Source organism: Hyla sarda, unplaced genomic scaffold (genome assembly GCF_029499605.1).
Source record: "Hyla sarda isolate aHylSar1 unplaced genomic scaffold, aHylSar1.hap1 scaffold_1060, whole genome shotgun sequence".
Classification (NCBI taxonomy): Eukaryota; Metazoa; Chordata; class Amphibia; order Anura; family Hylidae; genus Hyla; species Hyla sarda.
In genome coordinates this window covers 92,103-108,024 of record NW_026607679.1, presented here as the reverse complement: position 1 = coordinate 108,024, position 15,922 = coordinate 92,103, and the positions used below count along the sequence as shown (strand labels likewise).

At 47.7% G+C, this 15,922-nt stretch overlaps 5 non-coding genes and 2 pseudogenes across 5 annotated transcripts; all 7 read left to right on the top strand.

Moving 5' to 3' along the window:
• Positions 1–863: 863 nt before the first annotated feature.
• On the top strand, positions 864–1,054 carry LOC130299665 (U2 spliceosomal RNA). The gene has a single exon (XR_008850757.1). It is a non-coding gene; the product is annotated as a U2 spliceosomal RNA (small nuclear RNA).
• A 2,092-nt stretch (positions 1,055–3,146) lies between these two features.
• On the top strand, positions 3,147–3,337 carry LOC130299664 (U2 spliceosomal RNA). Its single transcript, XR_008850756.1, has one exon. It is a non-coding gene; the product is annotated as a U2 spliceosomal RNA (small nuclear RNA).
• Positions 3,338–5,426: 2,089 nt separating this feature from the next.
• LOC130299663 (U2 spliceosomal RNA) lies at positions 5,427–5,617 on the top strand. The gene has a single exon (XR_008850755.1). It is a non-coding gene; the product is annotated as a U2 spliceosomal RNA (small nuclear RNA).
• A 2,092-nt stretch (positions 5,618–7,709) lies between these two features.
• Positions 7,710–7,900, top strand: LOC130299662 (U2 spliceosomal RNA). The gene has a single exon (XR_008850754.1). It is a non-coding gene; the product is annotated as a U2 spliceosomal RNA (small nuclear RNA).
• Positions 7,901–9,975: 2,075 nt separating this feature from the next.
• LOC130299629 (U2 spliceosomal RNA) lies at positions 9,976–10,135 on the top strand (annotated as a pseudogene).
• A 693-nt stretch (positions 10,136–10,828) lies between these two features.
• LOC130299683 (U2 spliceosomal RNA) lies at positions 10,829–11,023 on the top strand. Its single transcript, XR_008850774.1, has one exon. It is a non-coding gene; the product is annotated as a U2 spliceosomal RNA (small nuclear RNA).
• A 2,088-nt stretch (positions 11,024–13,111) lies between these two features.
• On the top strand, positions 13,112–13,329 carry LOC130299630 (U2 spliceosomal RNA; annotated as a pseudogene).
• Positions 13,330–15,922: the final 2,593 nt, after the last annotated feature.

The window sequence follows — 15,922 nt, the reverse complement described above, 5'->3', positions numbered from 1 at the left end:
CACACACATATATATAAACGTATTCTCCGTTGAGATATTGCAGCCGCTGCTGTGTCCAGGCCCAGGAGCCTTAGCACTGTGCTGTGATGTCACTCAATACCACTGACATCACTAGGTGTAAACAACATCTCTCCTTTGCTGTGTATGTGACTATGGAGCTGTTTGGTGATGTCGTCTATTATGGCCTTCATAGAAGCAACAGGAGATTGTTGCATCCATCTAGAACCCTCAGAACTACAGTGCTATGATGTCACTCACTTCCACAGGCCTTGCAGAGTGTAAACAACAACAACCCAGCTTTGTTGTGTATGTAACCATAGGGATTTGTGATGTCACCTAGAACCTTCACAGCAGCGACAGCTTTATGAGGAGCATCAGCACTGCTCTGCCTGAGCAGAACCATCACCGCCATAGGTTGTCAAATAACCCGGATTTAACCCACACAGGTAAGTCCAATGGGGTGCAGGCATGTCCTCTATGCTTACAGCTTCCCGTGGGTGTTGGTTTGATACCGTTTGGGGACAGCCAAGGAGGCATCTGCAGGCAACAAAGGTAGGTGTGTGCTTGTGTGTGTGTTTCCTATGCAGATCCTAAGCCCAGTGTCACATGCAAGTAGGAGGAGTAAGAAGGGTTCCTGGCAAATCCGGGTTATGGATTGCATTTAAAAAGGCCCCGTGGGAGTGCAATGGGCCCCTGTCTTGCTGCTTAGCAATAATGGTATGGGTTTAGGTTCTGCTGTGTGTACTGGTGGTTGACTGCCCCCCAGCCCAGAGTGTGCATGGAAAATTGTCTGGCAGCCTCCCTGACAGCAAGCAGTGATAGTGCCCATGAAGGGGATCGTTGGGCCCGCCCCTTTCACGGTTATCGCTTCTCGGCCTTTTGGCTAAGATCAAGTGTAGTATCTGTTCTTATCAGTTTAATATCTGATACGTCCCCTATCTGGGGACCATATATTAAATGGATTTTTGAGAACGGGGGCCGATTTCGAAGCTTGCTTCCGTCGCCCTATGCATTGACCCGATATGGCAGTATCTTCGGGTACAGTGCACCACCCCCTTACAGGGTTAAAAAGAAAGATTCCTACTTTCATTGCTACCTGCTTGCTGGCTAGCCAGCTAGCCAGCCCTGTGGGCCTTGCTGCTGCTGCTGCAGCCAAAAAACAAAAGGTGGTGCTGCTGCTGCTTCTGCTGCTTCTGCTTCTGCTTGTGTCTGGCCGCTGTTGGAGCGTCCAGGCACAGGACTTCTGCTGCTGCTGACTAAATGGCCTCCTTAATTGGATCATTTGAGTAGCCAGCACACCTGTGCAGGTAGGGCATGACATGATAGGCAGCTGCCTTGATAGCGGGTGGGTGCTGAATGTTCCTAATTGACAAAATAAGATTAATGCTTATGAAGAAATATAAAATCTCATCCCTTCCCCAATATCGCGCCACACCCCTACCCCTTAATTCCCTGGTTGAACTTGATGGACATATGTCTTTTTTCGACCGTACTAACTATGTAACTATGTAACATAACATGGGGGGGGTCTCCTGGCTGTTCACACAGGTGTGTCATTGCTGTACATTGACCATGCATTGCTTCTGTGGTATTGCAAAGGCAAAGACAAATGCTTCCAGCCATCCATTGCACTAATGGATTGGTCATCAGCTGGCTGTCTATGTCCCGCATCAATATAGACCAAAGTACAGAGGGTTAGGCTATGCTATTGTGCACCTACCTGATGCATCAGAAGGTGCGAGGCCCTTGCTAAATTCTGTGCACAGACTTTGAGATCTATACTTTAGACTGTATCTAAACCTGCTCCAACATGGACTGACATTCTGGCCTACTTTCAGCCGATGCGACTTGTCTGTCGCTGAACAGTCGCTTTTTATGTATTCAGCACCTATGTATAATGTTGTAAAAATGCTCTAGAAGCTAAAGTCGCAGAAATGTCACACATATTTGGCCTGCAACTTTCTGTGCGACAAATTCAGACAGGAAAAATCAGTATAAATCCTTAGAAAATTATCCCCCAGTGTCTCCATCTGCTGGCGGTATTGAATAAGCATTGCTGCACTGATGGGGTATGCATTAGACGAAAAAAAAGAAGAAAAAGAAGAATAATACGCCCAGAAAAGAGGCGAAAAGGAGAAAAACGTAAAAAAACGTGAAAAAAAAGTAAGAGGAAGAGAAGGGAAAAAAAGGTGGAAATGGGTTTAAAAGTGATTTCGGCGGAGAAATATATATATATATATATATATATATATATATATATATATATATATATACGCGCACACACACACATATATATAAACGTATTCTCCGTTGAGATATTGCAGCCGCTGCTGTGTCCAGGCCCAGGAGCCTTAGCACTGTGCTGTGATGTCACTCAATACCACTGACATCACTAGGTGTAAACAACATCTCTCCTTTGCTGTGTATGTGACTATGGAGCTGTTTGGTGATGTCGTCTATTATGGCCTTCATAGAAGCAACAGGAGATTGTTGCATCCATCTAGAACCCTCAGAACTACAGTGCTATGATGTCACTCACTTCCACAGGCCTTGCAGAGTGTAAACAACAACAACCCAGCTTTGTTGTGTATGTAACCATAGGGATTTGTGATGTCACCTAGAACCTTCACAGCAGCGACAGCTTTATGAGGAGCATCAGCACTGCTCTGCCTGAGCAGAACCATCACCGCCATAGGTTGTCAAATAACCCGGATTTAACCCACACAGGTAAGTCCAATGGGGTGCAGGCATGTCCTCTATGCTTACAGCTTCCCGTGGGTGTTGGTTTGATACCGTTTGGGGACAGCCAAGGAGGCATCTGCAGGCAACAAAGGTAGGTGTGTGCTTGTGTGTGTGTTTCCTATGCAGATCCTAAGCCCAGTGTCACATGCAAGTAGGAGGAGTAAGAAGGGTTCCTGGCAAATCCGGGTTATGGATTGCATTTAAAAAGGCCCCGTGGGAGTGCAATGGGCCCCTGTCTTGCTGCTTAGCAATAATGGTATGGGTTTAGGTTCTGCTGTGTGTACTGGTGGTTGACTGCCCCCCAGCCCAGAGTGTGCATGGAAAATTGTCTGGCAGCCTCCCTGACAGCAAGCAGTGATAGTGCCCATGAAGGGGACCTTGTTGGGCCCGCCCCTTTCACGGTTATCGCTTCTCGGCCTTTTGGCTAAGATCAAGTGTAGTATCTGTTCTTATCAGTTTAATATCTGATACGTCCCCTATCTGGGGACCATATATTAAATGGATTTTTGAGAACGGGGGCCGATTTCGAAGCTTGCTTCCGTCGCCCTATGCATTGACCCGATATGGCAGTATCTTCGGGTACAGTGCACCACCCCCTTACAGGGTTAAAAAGAAAGATTCCTACTTTCATTGCTACCTGCTTGCTGGCTAGCCAGCTAGCCAGCCCTGTGGGCCTTGCTGCTGCTGCTGCAGCCAAAAAACAAAAGGTGGTGCTGCTGCTGCTTCTGCTGCTTCTGCTTCTGCTTGTGTCTGGCCGCTGTTGGAGCGTCCAGGCACAGGACTTCTGCTGCTGCTGACTAAATGGCCTCCTTAATTGGATCATTTGAGTAGCCAGCACACCTGTGCAGGTAGGGCATGACATGATAGGCAGCTGCCTTGATAGCGGGTGGGTGCTGAATGTTCCTAATTGACAAAATAAGATTAATGCTTATGAAGAAATATAAAATCTCATCCCTTCCCCAATATCGCGCCACACCCCTACCCCTTAATTCCCTGGTTGAACTTGATGGACATATGTCTTTTTTCGACCGTACTAACTATGTAACTATGTAACATAACATGGGGGGGGTCTCCTGGCTGTTCACACAGGTGTGTCATTGCTGTACATTGACCATGCATTGCTTCTGTGGTATTGCAAAGGCAAAGACAAATGCTTCCAGCCATCCATTGCACTAATGGATTGGTCATCAGCTGGCTGTCTATGTCCCGCATCAATATAGACCAAAGTACAGAGGGTTAGGCTATGCTATTGTGCACCTACCTGATGCATCAGAAGGTGCGAGGCCCTTGCTAAATTCTGTGCACAGACTTTGAGATCTATACTTTAGACTGTATCTAAACCTGCTCCAACATGGACTGACATTCTGGCCTACTTTCAGCCGATGCGACTTGTCTGTCGCTGAACAGTCGCTTTTTATGTATTCAGCACCTATGTATAATGTTGTAAAAATGCTCTAGAACCTAAAGTCGCAGAAATGTCACACATATTTGGCCTGCAACTTTCTGTGCGACAAATTCAGACAGGAAAAATCAGTATAAATCCTTAGAAAATTATCCCCCAGTGTCTCCATCTGCTGGCGGTATTGAATAAGCATTGCTGCACTGATGGGGTATGCATTAGACGAAAAAAAAAAGAAAAAGAAGAATAATACGCCCAGAAAAGAGGCGAAAAGGAGAAAAACGTAAAAAAACGTGAAAAAAAAGTAAGAGGAAGAGAAGGGAAAAAAAGGTGGAAATGGGTTTAAAAGTGATTTCGGCGGAGAAATATATATATATATATATATATATATATATATATATATATATATATACGCGCACACACACACATATATATAAACGTATTCTCCGTTGAGATATTGCAGCCGCTGCTGTGTCCAGGCCCAGGAGCCTTAGCACTGTGCTGTGATGTCACTCAATACCACTGACATCACTAGGTGTAAACAACATCTCTCCTTTGCTGTGTATGTGACTATGGAGCTGTTTGGTGATGTCGTCTATTATGGCCTTCATAGAAGCAACAGGAGATTGTTGCATCCATCTAGAACCCTCAGAACTACAGTGCTATGATGTCACTCACTTCCACAGGCCTTGCAGAGTGTAAACAACAACAACCCAGCTTTGTTGTGTATGTAACCATAGGGATTTGTGATGTCACCTAGAACCTTCACAGCAGCGACAGCTTTATGAGGAGCATCAGCACTGCTCTGCCTGAGCAGAACCATCACCGCCATAGGTTGTCAAATAACCCGGATTTAACCCACACAGGTAAGTCCAATGGGGTGCAGGCATGTCCTCTATGCTTACAGCTTCCCGTGGGTGTTGGTTTGATACCGTTTGGGGACAGCCAAGGAGGCATCTGCAGGCAACAAAGGTAGGTGTGTGCTTGTGTGTGTGTTTCCTATGCAGATCCTAAGCCCAGTGTCACATGCAAGTAGGAGGAGTAAGAAGGGTTCCTGGCAAATCCGGGTTATGGATTGCATTTAAAAAGGCCCCGTGGGAGTGCAATGGGCCCCTGTCTTGCTGCTTAGCAATAATGGTATGGGTTTAGGTTCTGCTGTGTGTACTGGTGGTTGACTGCCCCCCAGCCCAGAGTGTGCATGGAAAATTGTCTGGCAGCCTCCCTGACAGCAAGCAGTGATAGTGCCCATGAAGGGGACCTTGTTGGGCCCGCCCCTTTCACGGTTATCGCTTCTCGGCCTTTTGGCTAAGATCAAGTGTAGTATCTGTTCTTATCAGTTTAATATCTGATACGTCCCCTATCTGGGGACCATATATTAAATGGATTTTTGAGAACGGGGGCCGATTTCGAAGCTTGCTTCCGTCGCCCTATGCATTGACCCGATATGGCAGTATCTTCGGGTACAGTGCACCACCCCCTTACAGGGTTAAAAAGAAAGATTCCTACTTTCATTGCTACCTGCTTGCTGGCTAGCCAGCTAGCCAGCCCTGTGGGCCTTGCTGCTGCTGCTGCAGCCAAAAAACAAAAGGTGGTGCTGCTGCTGCTTCTGCTGCTTCTGCTTCTGCTTGTGTCTGGCCGCTGTTGGAGCGTCCAGGCACAGGACTTCTGCTGCTGCTGACTAAATGGCCTCCTTAATTGGATCATTTGAGTAGCCAGCACACCTGTGCAGGTAGGGCATGACATGATAGGCAGCTGCCTTGATAGCGGGTGGGTGCTGAATGTTCCTAATTGACAAAATAAGATTAATGCTTATGAAGAAATATAAAATCTCATCCCTTCCCCAATATCGCGCCACACCCCTACCCCTTAATTCCCTGGTTGAACTTGATGGACATATGTCTTTTTTCGACCGTACTAACTATGTAACTATGTAACATAACATGGGGGGGGTCTCCTGGCTGTTCACACAGGTGTGTCATTGCTGTACATTGACCATGCATTGCTTCTGTGGTATTGCAAAGGCAAAGACAAATGCTTCCAGCCATCCATTGCACTAATGGATTGGTCATCAGCTGGCTGTCTATGTCCCGCATCAATATAGACCAAAGTACAGAGGGTTAGGCTATGCTATTGTGCACCTACCTGATGCATCAGAAGGTGCGAGGCCCTTGCTAAATTCTGTGCACAGACTTTGAGATCTATACTTTAGACTGTATCTAAACCTGCTCCAACATGGACTGACATTCTGGCCTACTTTCAGCCGATGCGACTTGTCTGTCGCTGAACAGTCGCTTTTTATGTATTCAGCACCTATGTATAATGTTGTAAAAATGCTCTAGAAGCTAAAGTCGCAGAAATGTCACACATATTTGGCCTGCAACTTTCTGTGCGACAAATTCAGACAGGAAAAATCAGTATAAATCCTTAGAAAATTATCCCCCAGTGTCTCCATCTGCTGGCGGTATTGAATAAGCATTGCTGCACTGATGGGGTATGCATTAGACGAAAAAAAAGAAGAAAAAGAAGAATAATACGCCCAGAAAAGAGGCGAAAAGGAGAAAAACGTAAAAAAACGTGAAAAAAAAGTAAGAGGAAGAGAAGGGAAAAAAAGGTGGAAATGGGTTTAAAAGTGATTTCGGCGGAGAAATATATATATATATATATATATATATATATATATATATATATATATATACGCGCACACACACACATATATATAAACGTATTCTCCGTTGAGATATTGCAGCCGCTGCTGTGTCCAGGCCCAGGAGCCTTAGCACTGTGCTGTGATGTCACTCAATACCACTGACATCACTAGGTGTAAACAACATCTCTCCTTTGCTGTGTATGTGACTATGGAGCTGTTTGGTGATGTCGTCTATTATGGCCTTCATAGAAGCAACAGGAGATTGTTGCATCCATCTAGAACCCTCAGAACTACAGTGCTATGATGTCACTCACTTCCACAGGCCTTGCAGAGTGTAAACAACAACAACCCAGCTTTGTTGTGTATGTAACCATAGGGATTTGTGATGTCACCTAGAACCTTCACAGCAGCGACAGCTTTATGAGGAGCATCAGCACTGCTCTGCCTGAGCAGAACCATCACCGCCATAGGTTGTCAAATAACCCGGATTTAACCCACACAGGTAAGTCCAATGGGGTGCAGGCATGTCCTCTATGCTTACAGCTTCCCGTGGGTGTTGGTTTGATACCGTTTGGGGACAGCCAAGGAGGCATCTGCAGGCAACAAAGGTAGGTGTGTGCTTGTGTGTGTGTTTCCTATGCAGATCCTAAGCCCAGTGTCACATGCAAGTAGGAGGAGTAAGAAGGGTTCCTGGCAAATCCGGGTTATGGATTGCATTTAAAAAGGCCCCGTGGGAGTGCAATGGGCCCCTGTCTTGCTGCTTAGCAATAATGGTATGGGTTTAGGTTCTGCTGTGTGTACTGGTGGTTGACTGCCCCCCAGCCCAGAGTGTGCATGGAAAATTGTCTGGCAGCCTCCCTGACAGCAAGCAGTGATAGTGCCCATGAAGGGGACCTTGTTGGGCCCGCCCCTTTCACGGTTATCGCTTCTCGGCCTTTTGGCTAAGATCAAGTGTAGTATCTGTTCTTATCAGTTTAATATCTGATACGTCCCCTATCTGGGGACCATATATTAAATGGATTTTTGAGAACGGGGGCCGATTTCGAAGCTTGCTTCCGTCGCCCTATGCATTGACCCGATATGGCAGTATCTTCGGGTACAGTGCACCACCCCCTTACAGGGTTAAAAAGAAAGATTCCTACTTTCATTGCTACCTGCTTGCTGGCTAGCCAGCTAGCCAGCCCTGTGGGCCTTGCTGCTGCTGCTGCAGCCAAAAAACAAAAGGTGGTGCTGCTGCTGCTTCTGCTTCTGCTTGTGTCTGGCCGCTGTTGGAGCGTCCAGGCACAGGACTTCTGCTGCTGCTGACTAAATGGCCTCCTTAATTGGATCATTTGAGTAGCCAGCACACCTGTGCAGGTAGGGCATGACATGATAGGCAGCTGCCTTGATAGCGGGTGGGTGCTGAATGTTCCTAATTGACAAAATAAGATTAATGCTTATGAAGAAATATAAAATCTCATCCCTTCCCCAATATCGCGCCACACCCCTACCCCTTAATTCCCTGGTTGAACTTGATGGACATATGTCTTTTTTCGACCGTACTAACTATGTAACTATGTAACATAACATGGGGGGGGTCTCCTGGCTGTTCACACAGGTGTGTCATTGCTGTACATTGACCATGCATTGCTTCTGTGGTATTGCAAAGGCAAAGACAAATGCTTCCAGCCATCCATTGCACTAATGGATTGGTCATCAGCTGGCTGTCTATGTCCCGCATCAATATAGACCAAAGTACAGAGGGTTAGGCTATGCTATTGTGCACCTACCTGATGCATCAGAAGGTGCGAGGCCCTTGCTAAATTCTGTGCACAGACTTTGAGATCTATACTTTAGACTGTATCTAAACCTGCTCCAACATGGACTGACATTCTGGCCTACTTTCAGCCGATGCGACTTGTCTGTCGCTGAACAGTCGCTTTTTATGTATTCAGCACCTATGTATAATGTTGTAAAAATGCTCTAGAAGCTAAAGTCGCAGAAATGTCACACATATTTGGCCTGCAACTTTCTGTGCGACAAATTCAGACAGGAAAAATCAGTATAAATCCTTAGAAAATTATCCCCCAGTGTCTCCATCTGCTGGCGGTATTGAATAAGCATTGCTGCACTGATGGGGTATGCATTAGACGAAAAAAAAGAAGAAAAAGAAGAATAATACGCCCAGAAAAGAGGCGAAAAGGAGAAAAACGTAAAAAAACGTGAAAAAAAAGTAAGAGGAAGAGAAGGGAAAAAAAGGTGGAAATGGGTTTAAAAGTGATTTCGGCGGAGAAATATATATATATATATATATATATATATATATATATATATACGCGCACACACACACATATATATAAACGTATTCTCCGTTGAGATATTGCAGCCGCTGCTGTGTCCAGGCCCAGGAGCCTTAGCACTGTGCTGTGATGTCACTCAATACCACTGACATCACTAGGTGTAAACAACATCTCTCCTTTGCTGTGTATGTGACTATGGAGCTGTTTGGTGATGTCGTCTATTATGGCCTTCATAGAAGCAACAGGAGATTGTTGCATCCATCTAGAACCCTCAGAACTACAGTGCTATGATGTCACTCACTTCCACAGGCCTTGCAGAGTGTAAACAACAACAACCCAGCTTTGTTGTGTATGTAACCATAGGGATTTGTGATGTCACCTAGAACCTTCACAGCAGCGACAGCTTTATGAGGAGCATCAGCACTGCTCTGCCTGAGCAGAACCATCACCGCCATAGGTTGTCAAATAACCCGGATTTAACCCACACAGGTAAGTCCAATGGGGTGCAGGCATGTCCTCTATGCTTACAGCTTCCCGTGGGTGTTGGTTTGATACCGTTTGGGGACAGCCAAGGAGGCATCTGCAGGCAACAAAGGTAGGTGTGTGCTTGTGTGTGTGTTTCCTATGCAGATCCTAAGCCCAGTGTCACATGCAAGTAGGAGGAGTAAGAAGGGTTCCTGGCAAATCCGGGTTATGGATTGCATTTAAAAAGGCCCCGTGGGAGTGCAATGGGCCCCTGTCTTGCTGCTTAGCAATAATGGTATGGGTTTAGGTTCTGCTGTGTGTACTGGTGGTTGACTGCCCCCCAGCCCAGAGTGTGCATGGAAAATTGTCTGGCAGCCTCCCTGACAGCAAGCAGTGATAGTGCCCATGAAGGGGACCTTGTTGGGCCCGCCCCTTTCACGGTTATCGCTTCTCGGCCTTTTGGCTAAGATCAAGTGTAGTATCTGTTCTTATCAGTTTTCATGCTGGTGGGGATGGGTGCTGCATGGAGGATGCAGGTGTACCAGGGCTTTCCGGGGCTGGTTCTGAGGAATCAGCTCGACGGCTGCCCCGATGTGACCTGTTCCCTCCGGGTCTCGCCATGAGGCTGAGAGGGTCTAGAGCCGAGGTACTTTTGTGCCTCGGGGAGTGGTGACCCCGAGGTGCCGAAACTCACTGGGAGAATAGACTCACTGGGTTGAAGCACGGGCACCATAATCTCTTCACCTTGTGGCACTCACCTCTTGATTCCCGGCCTTCTGGCTAGGATCAGAGAAATTTTTATAGATCCGGCCGGATGTCCGGGCAGTATATCTGCACACATTCACTTATTTATTTCTTTTTTGTCTCACTGTGTCACTTTTTGCGTGTTGTGTGTTCACAGGATTTGTCAGGATGCGGTAGCCCTTCTGGGTGTCCCTCCTGGCGGTCTAGGGGAGGTGTGTGTGGCCATTAGGTTCCGCACCTCCCTGCAAACACCCCGGGTACTCCTGCTTTGGCAGGGTACCTACCGTAATCGGCTCTGCGGGCAGATACCTTGGCTAACGCCAAGGGGGATGCCGGGAGCATTTGTGGTCCCCTAGTAGCTTCGGCGAAAAGGGACATCGAACCTGGAACCTCGCAGGTACCTTTTGGTCCGGAGGCGAAGGGTAAGGTTTGTTGGGGGGCCTCTCTCCTATCGGAGAAGGGCTTGCGATAGACCGCATCCTTTGTGCACGTTTTTTTAGTGTAACACGTTTGCACTTTTTCTTGCACTTTGGGTGAATCGAAAGCACGTTCCTCGGCTTTAGATAAAGAAAAAAAAAAAAAAAAAAAAAAAAATCTGTTCTTATCAGTTTAATATCTGATACGTCCCCTATCTGGGGACCATATATTAAATGGATTTTTGAGAACGGGGGCCGATTTCGAAGCTTGCTTCCGTCGCCCTATGCATTGACCCGATATGGCAGTATCTTCGGGTACAGTGCACCACCCCCTTACAGGGTTAAAAAGAAAGATTCCTACTTTCATTGCTACCTGCTTGCTGGCTAGCCAGCTAGCCAGCCCTGTGGGCCTTGCTGCTGCTGCTGCAGCCAAAAAACAAAAGGTGGTGCTGCTGCTGCTTCTGCTGCTTCTGCTTCTGCTTGTGTCTGGCCGCTGTTGGAGCGTCCAGGCACAGGACTTCTGCTGCTGCTGACTAAATGGCCTCCTTAATTGGATCATTTGAGTAGCCAGCACACCTGTGCAGGTAGGGCATGACATGATAGGCAGCTGCCTTGATAGCGGGTGGGTGCTGAATGTTCCTAATTGACAAAATAAGATTAATGCTTATGAAGAAATATAAAATCTCATCCCTTCCCCAATATCGCGCCACACCCCTACCCCTTAATTCCCTGGTTGAACTTGATGGACATATGTCTTTTTTCGACCGTACTAACTATGTAACTATGTAACATAACATGGGGGGGGTCTCCTGGCTGTTCACACAGGTGTGTCATTGCTGTACATTGACCATGCATTGCTTCTGTGGTATTGCAAAGGCAAAGACAAATGCTTCCAGCCATCCATTGCACTAATGGATTGGTCATCAGCTGGCTGTCTATGTCCCGCATCAATATAGACCAAAGTACAGAGGGTTAGGCTATGCTATTGTGCACCTACCTGATGCATCAGAAGGTGCGAGGCCCTTGCTAAATTCTGTGCACAGACTTTGAGATCTATACTTTAGACTGTATCTAAACCTGCTCCAACATGGACTGACATTCTGGCCTACTTTCAGCCGATGCGACTTGTCTGTCGCTGAACAGTCGCTTTTTATGTATTCAGCACCTATGTATAATGTTGTAAAAATGCTCTAGAAGCTAAAGTCGCAGAAATGTCACACATATTTGGCCTGCAACTTTCTGTGCGACAAATTCAGACAGGAAAAATCAGTATAAATCCTTAGAAAATTATCCCCCAGTGTCTCCATCTGCTGGCGGTATTGAATAAGCATTGCTGCACTGATGGGGTATGCATTAGACGAAAAAAAAGAAGAAAAAGAAGAATAATACGCCCAGAAAAGAGGCGAAAAGGAGAAAAACGTAAAAAAACGTGAAAAAAAAGTAAGAGGAAGAGAAGGGAAAAAAAGGTGGAAATGGGTTTAAAAGTGATTTCGGCGGAGAAATATATATATATATATATATATATATATATATATATATATATATACGCGCACACACACACATATATATAAACGTATTCTCCGTTGAGATATTGCAGCCGCTGCTGTGTCCAGGCCCAGGAGCCTTAGCACTGTGCTGTGATGTCACTCAATACCACTGACATCACTAGGTGTAAACAACATCTCTCCTTTGCTGTGTATGTGACTATGGAGCTGTTTGGTGATGTCGTCTATTATGGCCTTCATAGAAGCAACAGGAGATTGTTGCATCCATCTAGAACCCTCAGAACTACAGTGCTATGATGTCACTCACTTCCACAGGCCTTGCAGAGTGTAAACAACAACAACCCAGCTTTGTTGTGTATGTAACCATAGGGATTTGTGATGTCACCTAGAACCTTCACAGCAGCGACAGCTTTATGAGGAGCATCAGCACTGCTCTGCCTGAGCAGAACCATCACCGCCATAGGTTGTCAAATAACCCGGATTTAACCCACACAGGTAAGTCCAATGGGGTGCAGGCATGTCCTCTATGCTTACAGCTTCCCGTGGGTGTTGGTTTGATACCGTTTGGGGACAGCCAAGGAGGCATCTGCAGGCAACAAAGGTAGGTGTGTGCTTGTGTGTGTGTTTCCTATGCAGATCCTAAGCCCAGTGTCACATGCAAGTAGGAGGAGTAAGAAGGGTTCCTGGCAAATCCGGGTTATGGATTGCATTTAAAAAGGCCCCGTGGGAGTGCAATGGGCCCCTGTCTTGCTGCTTAGCAATAATGGTATGGGTTTAGGTTCTGCTGTGTGTACTGGTGGTTGACTGCCCCCCAGCCCAGAGTGTGCATGGAAAATTGTCTGGCAGCCTCCCTGACAGCAAGCAGTGATAGTGCCCATGAAGGGGACCTTGTTGGGCCCGCCCCTTTCACGGTTATCGCTTCTCGGCCTTTTGGCTAAGATCAAGTGTAGTATCTGCATTTGGTCTGGTCGGAAGGTGTCTGTGGTACCCCGCTTCTCGGCCTTGGGGGATTGTCTCTCCTTACGGAGGGACTTCACCCCCTTGCTGCTATTGGGGAGCGGGCTTAGTCCACGGACAACGGGTTGCGATCCCCCTGTCTCTGGGACCTTGTGTCTCAGAAGGCATTTTCGGTACGTTGAGCGTTACCTGTAGCTTCGGAAGCACCTAGGGTACCCCCGACCTCTGCCTTGGGTAAGGGTTCCGCTTTTATAGCGGGATTCCGAGCCCCTGCTGCTATTGGGGAAGGGGCTTAGTCCCTGGGTGTGGAAGATGCCGTTCTCCTGGGCTTTCCCCTCTGGGGAAATGTCGATGCGAAATACCATCCGCATAGAGGTGTCGGAGAGCCATCGTCAGTTGAAGAACCTCCGCTTCATTGCGGAGGTGATTCTTCTTGACTACTTCCGCCTCAATAGGGAGGACATCCTGTGTCTAAATGACCAGGAAAGCCGTGGCCTGTATACCGTCACCTTCACGGCCACGGCGTGTTGCGATAACATCTATGCAACCTTGTCTGGTGCGGACCAGAGGGACGATCGACTCGACGGTCTTTCGTTCCAGTTCCTCTATGGTGAGGAACATATACCGTTGGTGGTGGCTATGCACAGCCCTCATGTGACCACGGAGGATATAGCCACTTTTCTTCGGCGATACTGCGAAGAGGTGCGATTCGCAAACAAAATCTTGAACTCCGTGCGGTTCTGGAACGGCAAGAGGAAGTTCTGGGTCAAGCTCCGTAAGGATCCCGGTGGTATTGGGGGTCTTTGCCATCCGCCCCCAAATTTTGCCATCGGGAGAGTTCGGGGCTTCCTGTTCTATCCTCAAATGCCTATGTATTGCCGAAATTGCTTGAGGTTTGGCCACACCCAGGAGACCTGCGGCGCGGAGCGTGTGATTCGCTGCAATAGGTGTGGCCAAGAAGGTCACATAGCCTCAAGATGTAGCCATACGATAAGGTGCAACCTCTGCGGAGAGGAAAATCACGATTTTAATTCCTGTCCCCATAAAGCAAAAACTACGATGGGTGGGTCAAGGCTGGGCCCACCCAAAGAGGGGACAGGACAAAAGACGTCCTTTTTTAAGATGCCCAAACCCCAGATGGCAGGTACTGATGGGTCCAGGCCCAAGACCTCTGGTGCTCCATCGGGGGGCCCACCGGTGGTAGTGCTAGGGGGAGGCCATGGGGATTCCACGAAGCCCGGGCGGGTGATCGAGTTTACTGCCCGGGAAATTGAAAGACGTCGATCGACTTCCTACCTGGCTCAAGAGCCCGCCGAAACTTCTGAAGGGGGCTCACCTGTGGCGGGTGGCAGCCGACGGTCCTCGGTGGGGGCAAAAGTGGACCCAAAATTGCAGCATAAGCCAGGTACTGGCTTGGCCCAGGGTCGCCCTGCTCCGGACGAAGAGGCCCCGGTGAAAGCCCGCCGGAAGGGGAGCCAGGTGGCCAGGTCTGAGCCCGGTCCTGTTACTCCGCCTATACAGGACAGGGCCAAGAAGACAAGTGGCGCCAAACCAGGGTTTGCTGCCCCGCCAGCAGTGGACCCGGTGGGTAAAACTGGCCATCGTCGATCGATGGGGAAGTTGGAGCAACAGTCCTCAGCAACGCTTGCTGGGGAACAAGCGATGAAAACTTCCCAAGGTAGCGGCAAAGGTTCCGGAAAAGAGGCCTCACAGGCCCCTGTGCAGCAGTTCCAGTCGTCAAATGATGAAAGAAGACGCAGATCCATCAGCCGGGGGCCAGAGATTACATCGAGTGAGAGCAACACAGAGGATATGGACAGCAGTGTGACATTTAAAAGACAAAGAGAAGAAGAAGAGGAAGACATTCAAAGGAAAGCGGCGTGCCGTAGTTCGGACGAGAGCGAGCTCAGGGTCGGGGCATCATCGATCTCAAGCTCCGACCCTCAGAACATCAAGGAGCTGATGACCCCGCAGGCGGGGGATGACGGTACGCAGCTTATTATTGACTTTGATTCTCCAAGCACGGACTCTCCATAAACTATGCCTATCCCTGTAAAAATTGCCTCACTCAATGTGAGGTCCTTAAAGAGCCCTGATCGCAGGGCTGCTTTATTTTCTTATCTAGAGACATGTGACTTTGACCTTTGCCTGCTACAAGAATGTGGAATCCCTAGTAAAATGGACTATAAAGACTTAAAAGAAGACTGGAAGCTGGGCCCATCCATATGGTCCGGTGCAAATGACTGTCGTTCTGTGGGTGTTGGGCTGCTCTGCCGAGGCCAGTCCTTTTCTATTCATACAGTAACTGAGATTGTGCCTGGCAGAGCTCTTTTAATTCATCTATATTTTAATGGACTTTTAATTCGTGTTTTAAATGTGTATGCCCCTCCTGATAAACAGGAGCGGGCAGAACTATTTGAAATTTTACCACTGTTTTGTGTTGGGTCTTCCCCCCTGCTGGTGGGAGGTGATTTTAACTGCATACGTGATGGGGAACACCGGCAGGGTGGGGATATTAATCGTAAAGACCGCACTTCTTACCTGCTTAAAAATTTTATTGATGATTTTAATTTGAAAGATTGCTGGAAGGATCTCTTGCCGGAGGACCCAGGCGCCACATGGTCCAATGGAAGAGTGAGCTCCAGAATCGATTTTATTTTTTCCTCTAGAGCTTTTAAACCCCTGAAATGCACGCTCGAGCAGAATATCTTCTCTGATCATAAGCTCCTCTTGGTGGGCCTGGAGCTAGAGGGGGAGCAAAAAGCAAA